Genomic DNA, 10,079 nt, shown 5'->3' with positions numbered 1-10,079 from the left:
ACTTCTTCGACAGATATGAGATGAACTTATGAAAGACCGATATGTTCCGAGAGAGGAAGCACAATTGATTCAGACTCTTGTACAACTGTATCTTCCTCATGGATCTCTTGAGGAGCTGTCGAGGAGCACGGTTCATCTTGTTGACAGATTGCCTCAGTGATGGGAACAACCTTTGTTACAATGATTTCAGCGATTGGCATAATAGAGTCCACATCATTGGGCATTGCGATTTCAACTGGTATCTCAGAAACAAGCGAAGCGGTAACAGATGAAGATGGTGATGCCTGAAACGTTGATAAGTCGTTAATGGTCTCAGGCGCCAGCACTTCATCAATGTTCAAATCTGAGTGAAATTTGCCTTTTCTTCAACCGCAGTCAGTTTAAGTTCTTGCCGTTTTTGAGCGACGATCATTGAGAGTGAGAGAGCGTCCATCTAAAGTTGAGAGATTATAGATGAGTCATCCCATGCGGTTGGTCAAGTGGAACAAAATTGTTCCTCTTCAATTGAATCAGTGCTCGGAGTGCACTTTTCTTCATTTGTAATTCCAAGAAATCTCGACGAAGTAGAGCGGTTGGAACATCAGATGCTTCTGTCCATTCCAATATAGAGAGTTCAAGTTTGGCAGCTGCTTTGATCTTTCTGGTTCGAATAAGTGATTCAAAGGTTGTGACCGTTCAAAACTCAACCGGACTTATCAAACATTTCCATTTTCTCCCGAACGATCTCATTGACCCGTTCTCTTGTCATCACAATAGCAGTGTGAACATTGTTGTCTTTCGGTGGATCCTCAAGCAAAGCTTTCTTCCCTTTTTTTGTGGGACCGAGGATAGGAATGCTGGAGAAGGAGGATGTGATCTCTAGTTCAGCGATCTTAATCCCTTTGAGTTTTGTTGCTTTAATTGCGGGGATCGAAGGAGGAACTAACGGTGCAGAAAGATGCTTGATCATCTTTATTTTTCCAGCTTGGAGCTTTTCTGACCGTTTGTTCTTAAATACTTGTGAGACCGGTACATCATCTTTCGACTCGTCATTAGAACTGGATTTCAAAACCAGCTTTCTCTTAGTGCCCTTGGGAGGCACATGCGTCTTCTTTTGCTTAACAAACTCAATCCTAGTCTCTGTTTTGACAGACACAATCTCCTCATCAGTTGGAGCATTTTTCTTTATGAAATTTTCAACCGTTGTCCAGTTGAATAACTTGGTCTTTCCAACTTCAACCATGTCCACCGGTTGGACTCCTTCCTGAATCAGTAGTTGACAAATTTGAACTGCAAATCCTTGATACTGATTCTATTTCTTTATCATGGCAACCGGTGTCTTGAACAGGACATCAAACCAGTTGATTTCAAGATTTGATGCAATAATGGCCATGAAAAAGAACTTTTCCAGAGTTATTTTGTCATATGCACCAGCTTTGTCGAGAATCGCCTTCACCACTACATCAGCCAACAGTCTGAATTCAATCTTCAGATTCCGTTTTTTGCACATTGGAGAAGAGATCGGAGAGTCAGAGAGAGAAGTCGCTTCTCCAAAGCTCAGTGTTGCCCTCTGGAAGAGTAGTAAAGTCGGAAATTCCAGCAACTGGTAACTCAAACAAATCAGCAAACATCTTCTGTGTGATGCGAAGGTTCTTTCCTTGAACGAAGCAGAGGATTTCCCCATTTTCCATATAGGTTGTGTCGAAGAATTCCTTCAAAATGGTTTATGAGAATTTCTCACTACATCCCAGAATGAGCGAAGACCAGAGTTTACGAGCATTCGAAATATAGATTGCATTGGTTTATTGGTCAAGGCTAGTACAGATACAAAGTTGATGGCAATGGTGTTGTGAGCAATAGATGCAGTCATTTGCACAGGGAATAGAGTAGGTTGAAATGATAAAATCTGCAAGACAATCTTGACAAGCAAAAATCTAAGAATAATCAAGTGCGAAGATAGTAAATGATTGTAATATTATAAAATGATAATGCAAAGTTCATGTGTGTATATTCGGTTCGGTGAGGCACACATCAGTCCACGTGTAGGACTGTCAGTGGATGGATTTTTAAAATTTTGAAAATTTTCAGACGGCGGTATAATGAGTTATTTCAAATTTTAAGACGATAATCGTCACGTCATATATGGCAATCAGAGAGTTGAGTGATTTTTATGCAATGAAGTGGATAAACATGCCCTGCACAAAGAAGCGAACCGGTAGCTTAAATGTGATTAGAGGGTAAGCGGTTGAGTCACGTTATAAACATGGGTTGTCCATTTTTCAACCGCAGCGGTTGAAAATATTTTTTTTTACCCCATTAATTTATCGACTTAACCAATATTTCTCCCTAAATATATGCATTAAATAGGGTTATATGAGCTTATCCTCGGAGAATGAATCGTCGATAGTTGGCAGAGATCTCTTCATATTCTCTTGTCAATGAGTCATAATGATGATCACGACCCTTCATATGATTCGAGTCTATAAATACGAGCAAACCAGTTAGTCACAAAATCACTTAAAAACTTTGTAAAACAGATAATAAATTATCAAAGCAGGAGCTTAGTTGCTGCTAGGAAGTTGAAGCTCGAGGACGGCGTCTTGGAGAAGACGCTGTCCACTGAACCAAAATCCAGAAGCTGCAGTTCTCCCTTCAGCGAGGACCTGTTGCCACGAGGAAACTTGCGGCGTCTAGGCGTTTCCCATACTACAGAAATCTTCAAGAATGAAGGTGTCTATCTCTTGATGCTCCTTAAGGAGCAAAAGGTTCTGAGAAGGATCGCCTTCTCAGAAGACTTCTTGAAGACCTCCAGCGGCGGGATGAGCACTGGATGTCCTGCTGGAGGGATGTAGTAGATAGAGAGATTGACAATATAAGATCCCAAAATAATTAATAAAATTTTATTATGTTTATTGCTTGTCTCTTTTTATGCTTTATTATTTCCTACACTTAATCCTGGAAATGGATCAACATATAAAAATGTTAAAGAGATTAAGATAAATCAATTAATCCAAGAATCTTTCGGAAATAAGAAAACTTAGCGTCTGGCAGAGGTTTGGTGAATATGTCTGCTGCTTGCTGATCTGTTGAGATATATTCAAGACGAATCTCTTTTTCATGACATGTTCTCGGATAAAATGATGAATAATGTCAATGTGCTTTGTCCGAGAGTCCAAGACAAGATTGTATGTGATTGTTATTCCACTAGTGTTGTATTACCTCAACTAATATTCCTCCTTCATCTTTATCAATCTTAATTGATGAGTTCATGGGGGTTGTTGCTGTTGAGCAAAACTCTATTCTGAATTTCTTAATTAGTTTTTGGTGTACTTCGTTTGACTGACAAATATTTCAATATCCAACTTCTTAACTTGCAATCTGAGAAAGAAATTAATTTCACCTATTATGCTTATCTCAAACTTATCATGCATAAGAATAGCAAATTTCTAGTAGATTTTTGCGTTAGTAGATCCGAAAATAATATCATCAACATAAATATGAACTAACAAAATATGATCATTTTTAGTAATTGTGAATAAAGTCTTATCACTGAGCCTATTGTAAAATCGTGATTAACTAAGAATTGTGAAATAGTGTCATACCAGGCACGTGGTGCTTGTTTTAATTCATTCAAGACTTTGTTTAATTTAAACACGTACCGGGTAAAATATGATTAATAAAACCTGTAGGTTATTCCACATATACTTTCTCCTGCAATAGTCCATTCAGGAAGACACTCTTCACATCCATCTGAAACACTTTAAAGTTTATATATGCAACATAAGCAAGAAAAATTCGAATAGCTTCTAAAATTGCTATTGGTGTAAAGATTTCATCATTATCAATTATGTCTTCTTGTTTGAAACCTTGTGCAACCAGCCTTACTTTATTCATGATCACAATACCATTTCATCAAGTTTATTCCTGTACTGGTTTCCAATTACTATCTGATGAGATGGTCTGGGTACCAAGTACCAAGTGATAGGATTGGTTTTAACACCAACATCGATGTTTCAAACACAATATCTTCAATGTGCTACAATAACTCATGTTCTAAAATGTTAACATCGATGAATCAAATCGAGTTTGGTTTTTACACCAAGCAAAAAATACTCGAAATTATCTTTTGTGAATAAGAATGAAATAATGCAAGGATCAGTTTGAGCTTGTATCAGTTCAGTTATAGTGAGAACTGAACTGATATCAGTTAAACTGATCAAATCAGTTTTAAAACAGATACAATGCAAAACAAGTAAAAAGATAGAATTTGTTTATGGATTTTCATAGCTGAATCTCCTACGTCACTCATTCTACCTCGCGGGTAGGATACACTAGAAACTTTGATTTATACAACTCTTAGTATAAACCCACTCAGATTAGGACTTACTCTACTGCCTAACTGAACTCCTAGCACTCAATTAGACTCAAGGCAACACCTCTCAGCCCGCACAAGTTTAACATCTTTGTGCAAAGACTACAAACACATTGTTTAACGTCTTTGTGTCAAGACTCACTCAACTAAACTTTAAGGATCAACTCTCTGGTATATATGTGAGTTATTGTGTGTGCATGTGTGAGAACTGATCTATGAATATGTAATGCCCGAATTTGGAAAAAAAATAAAATTGTGGCAGTAGTTGTGATGGTTTATGGCTTTACGTTATGGTATGAATGATAATGAATGTTATAGAATGGAATAGATAATGGATGGGTAGAATCAAATGTTGAATTTGAGCTAAATAGGTAATGGAAGTGTAGAAACGGTATGAAAAATGTGGCAGTAGTTGTGGTTTTTAGCATAATGTTTTGTATATTGATCCAATTGATGTGAAGCCTCTTTTATTAAAAAGATAAGACATAAGGCTATAACTTTTTTATTTTGAGTTTTGGTCAAATCATTAGGGAAGACGAGCCAAAAGCGCCCCGAAGTGTGTCGTGCGTATCGTCGTTTCTACAATGACACATGTTGGTAGATTGAGCATAACTTTTTACTCAAACCTCCAAATGACATGAGGTTAATTGGAGATGCAAACCAAGACATAGGGCTACAACTTTCTAGTTTACCACTTTCGCAAATTCTGACGTTACAAATACGTTTTGGGCAGAATACTGCGCGCCATCGCGCAGGATCCGGCGCACTAGCGCGCGGGTTGCTGTAATTTTGGGTGTTGGGCAGTATAGTGCGTGCCCCTGCGCCATGGCGCCAAAAAATTATACAAAAAACGTGTTTTGAGGTTTGGATGGTATATAATAGATTCGGGAATGATTTTTGTATCATTTCTTCTCATCCTCATTTCTCTCCGTCGGTTTAGAGCTAGGGTTCCTCATTTCTCCTTCAATCCACTTTCTTCCAAGACATTAATCTTTTATTGAAGCCTTAATATTTGCTTGGAGATTAGAAGTTCTTCACCTCAAGAGTTTAGAAGCAAGGTAAGAAAGCTTATTTCCTTGGGTTAGTGATTGAAGGGAAAACAATGGGTTTTTTGGTTTGAGTGTTGAGGTAAAGTTGTTAATATAATGATTGATGGTATTGTATGTATTGATATTTTGGAAAAGAAACGGAATTGTAGAAAAGCTAACTCTTTAGCACGCACGTCACATGTTTGACAAAATGATTCAATGAATGTTTTTATGTCATATTACGGTTAAGAAATGATATGGATTCTTTCTTTACACAATTGTTGGGATTTGAGTTTTCTTGAATATCAAAATTACGGATCTTGATTCGAAGCATTATTGAATTAATTATGAATTTTGTACAGAAATTGCTCTGTTTTGATAAATGATCCGAGTTCTTGAGTTATAGTAGACTTCGAAGGTTCAAGACTTCTCACCTACACATTTCGATCTTCTTTTGGTAATATTTGAAAGATATGTTACGGTCGGTAACATACGAGGTAAAAAAATCATTTTTATTTTAAATTGAAAATTCTATGGCTCGATTAATTACTTGTGATTTGATGATGATTGTGGCCTTGAGATGAGTTTATTATAATATCGAAATGATGATATTGATTTGCATCATTACATTGCATATTGAGCCACTTGTTGATTCAGATTTGATATGACGGAGGTCGCCTTGATTTATTGATTTGTTGGACGTATGGGGCTATAGTTGAGTTGGCATAGTGTATGCGGAGGTCGCTGCTATGGCCTGAACACTCTCTATAGGCGCACCATAGTCCTGGGATTGTAGAACACAGCACCCCACCTCGAGCGGATGAGTCGGTGGATGTTGCTGGGGGATTCTCTTTCCTTGGGTACCCTATGACCAGATGATTCACTTGATCTTGAGATTTATTGATAGCCCACAGCTTCTGATCATGCATTGCATTATATTGCATCTTTATGAATTTAATATGAAATATTTGTCACTTTAATTCTCATATGTTATTGATTGTATCATACTGGGTTTATACTCACCGGCATGTCCGGTACCTCTTGTTTTCATGTGCTTGACGGTAGGTGAGGCGAGGCTTGGGATGCCAAAGTCCAGCTCAAGGCGAGGAGATACGAGTTAGAGTGGGATTCTCGGGTCTTAGGAGCTATTTTATGATGTTGTGATTTCTTTATTTTGGCATGTTGAAAATTATATTTCAAACATTTGAGACAATTAAATTATTTTGACGATGTTTATATGGATTTGTGAACCACAAATTATGTATTTTACTCGATCATTTGGTTTGTTACAAATATAATTATTAGTATAAGATATCGGACCCGGGGCCCCACATTAGGTGGTATCAGAGCGTAAGATATTTGGGAATAGGGTAGATCGAGTCAGTTAGAATTTATTGATCATGTGATATATTTGTTATCATTTTCATTATGCTATGATGTGAAATACATGATTTAAATAGAGATATTATATTGTTGAGTTTTATTCGAGATTTTTGATATTGTTGAGTCTCGAGAGCCAGAGATGATTGATACAAGATTGAGATGATTGTGATTCTGTGATTTTATATGTGTTTGATCTATTGTATATCAGACATGGCTACTCGAGGTAGAGGTCGTGGTAGACATAGACAGAACGTACCAGTGGCACAAGATCAGGGCAGTGCTACTCATACTCAGATGGATATAACTCCGACTCCAATGGAGATACTGTAAGCCAGATTTCAGTCTTTGCACCCACCGATGTTGAAGGGTACCGAGAATGCATTAGAGTGTGAGAACTGGTTGGAGAATATGGATCAATTATTTGAATCTCTTAAGTATCCAGATGATCGTAGAATCAAATTAGTTGTTCATCAGTTATTGGATGTTGCTAAGAGTTGGTGGACCATGACCAAGAAAGTTTTAGAGGGTCGAGATACGATTGTTACCTGGGATATTTTTAAATCTGAATTTTATCAGCGTTTCTTTCCTACCTCTTACAGGAAAGATAGGGGAGCCGAGTTTGCAAATTTAAAGCAGGGAAATTTGAATATTGAGGACTATGTTGCTAAGTTCTCGAATTTACTGAGATTTGCTCCTCATGTAGCATCCGATGAAGAAGTTAAGGCCGATCACTTCATAAATGGTCTTAACCCTGATATCTTTACTTTGGTTAATACCGGAAGGCCTAACACTTTTGCTGAGGCTCTTGATCGAGCCAAGGGAGCTGAAGCCGGAATCATTAGACAGAGAGGTTCTCAGATGCAACGACCCCAACAGCCACAGTATAGACAGCAGTTCAGACAGGGTAATAATGGCGGTAACAGTGGCAACATAAGAGAGCAGTTTCGGGCTAGAGGCAAGCAATTTAAGAGGCATGGCAGTAATTTTTTGAGTTTTAGTGGATCGAGGCAGTCTGGTTTAGTTCAGAGCACTGGTTATTCAAGTCCGACTTGTGGTCAGTGTGGTGGTAGACATTATACCGATCAGTGTAGAGGAATCTCGGGAGCTTGCCACTTGTGTAACCAGGTGGGACACTATGCTCGAGTGTGTCCTAACCGTGGCAGTGATATGTCTCAGAGTGGGGGATCATCGAGACAGACACCTCACCAGAATCGTCAGAACCCTACAGTTCATTCCTATCAGCAGTCAAACCGATCAGATCAGAACAAATAGAGTGGTAGTCACAGGGTAGGACAGCCACCTAGACAATAGGGTCGAGTTTTTGCACTCACGGAGGATGAGGCACATAATGCTCCAGATAATGTCATTGTAGGTAATTGTTTTCTCTCAGGTTATCTTTCTTATGTTTTGATGGATACTGGTGCATCACATACTTTAATAGCTGAGCGCTTTGTCTCATTGCATTCACTGCATTCTATGCCATTATCATCTACATTATCTATTTCTACTCCACTGGGCAAAGTGATGAGGTCAGCAGAAATGATAAGTAGTTGTGAATTTCGTTATGAGGATAATGTCATTGAGCTTGATTGTATTGTGTTGGAGATGTCTGATTTTGACTGCATACTTGATATTGACATGTTGACCAGATACAGGGCTACTGTAGACTGTTTTCAGAAGATTGTTAAGTTTAAGCCTGATATGACAGATCACTGGACATTCTATGGTAAGGGTTCTCGACTAAGATTCCTTTGATATCTGTTTTGTCCATGACTCGTTTGTTGCAGAAAAGAGCAGAATGTTTCTTGGTTTATGCAATTGATATTTCAAGGTCAGTACCTAAATTGGCAGATATTCCAATTGTTAGTGAATTTTCAGATGTATTTCCAGATGAAATTCCAGGATTTCCTCCAGTCCGAGAGATTGAGTTCAACATTGAGTTGATGTCAGGTACACAGCCTATTTCTAGAGCTCCTTATAGGATGGCGCCAATTGAACTGAAGGAACTAAAGGAACAACTTGAGAATCTATTGGCTAAAGGATATATAAGACCAAGTGTTTCACCTTGGGGTGCTCCGGTTTTATTCGTGAAGAAGAAAGATGGGTCTATGAGGCTTTGTGTCGATTATAGACAGTTGAATAAAGCCACAGTAAAGAATAAGTATCCTTTTCCAAGGATTGATGATCTCTTTGACCAGTTGCAGGATTCTTCAATATATTCTAAGATTGATTTAAGATCCGGATATCATCAGTTAAGAGTTAGAGAGACAGATGTGCCTAAGACTGCTTTTCGTACCAGGTATGGACATTTTGAATTTTTGGTAATGCCTTTTGGGTTGACCAATGCACCTGTGGTATTTATGGATTTGTTGAACCGTGTGTTTCAAAGGTATATATAGATCAATTTGTTGTGATATTCATTGATGATATTCTTATTTATTCAAAATCTGAATTTGAGCATGACGAGCACTTGAGAGCTGTTTTGCAGATTTTGAGAACTGAAAAGTTGTACGCTAAATTATCCAAATGTGAGTTTTGGTTGGATAGAGTGGTTTTCCTTGGACATGTGATTTCAAGGGCTGGTATATCAGTTGATCCGAGTAAAGTTGAGGCAGTCATCAATTGGTCTAGACCGACATCAGTTCCTGAGGTACGTAGTTTTATGGGTTTGGCAGGTTATTATCGCAGATTTATTAAAGGATTCTCACAGATTGCGAGTCCAATTACCCAGCTGACACAAAAGAATGTACCATTTATTTGGTCACAGACATGTGAGGCTAGTTTTGTTGAACTTAAACAGAGATTGACTAGGGCTCCAGTTCTGACTATTCCATTAGGTGTAAGAGGATTTACAGTGCACACTGATGCTTCACATCAAGGACTGGGTTTTGTATTAATGCAGCATGGCCGTGTTGTTGCCTATGCTTCACGACAGTTGAAGCCACATGAGTCTAGATACCCAGTGCATGACTTGGAACTAGCAGCAGTGGTTTTTGCCTTAAAGATTTGGCGTCACTACTTGTATGGTGAGAAATTTGAGATATTCACTGATCATAAGAGTTTGAAATACCTCTTTTCACAAGCGGAGTTGAACATGAGACAGAGACGTTGGTTAGACTTGTTGAAAGACTATGATTGGGAAATAAAATATTATCCAGGAAAATCTAATGCAGCAGCCGATGCTTTGAGCAGAAAAGTATGTAATATGTCTTTGAGCACTAGCAGTGTATCTGATTTAGTAAAAGAATGTTGTTTCTCTGGTTTGGATTTTGTGGTAGATACTCAACATGTAAGAGTATTTATGATTCAGGCAGAGC

Source organism: Primulina huaijiensis, chromosome 5, assembly GCF_012295235.1.
Source record: "Primulina huaijiensis isolate GDHJ02 chromosome 5, ASM1229523v2, whole genome shotgun sequence".
NCBI classification, from domain to species: Eukaryota; Viridiplantae; Streptophyta; class Magnoliopsida; order Lamiales; family Gesneriaceae; genus Primulina; species Primulina huaijiensis.
This window is presented reverse-complemented; position numbering follows the sequence as displayed.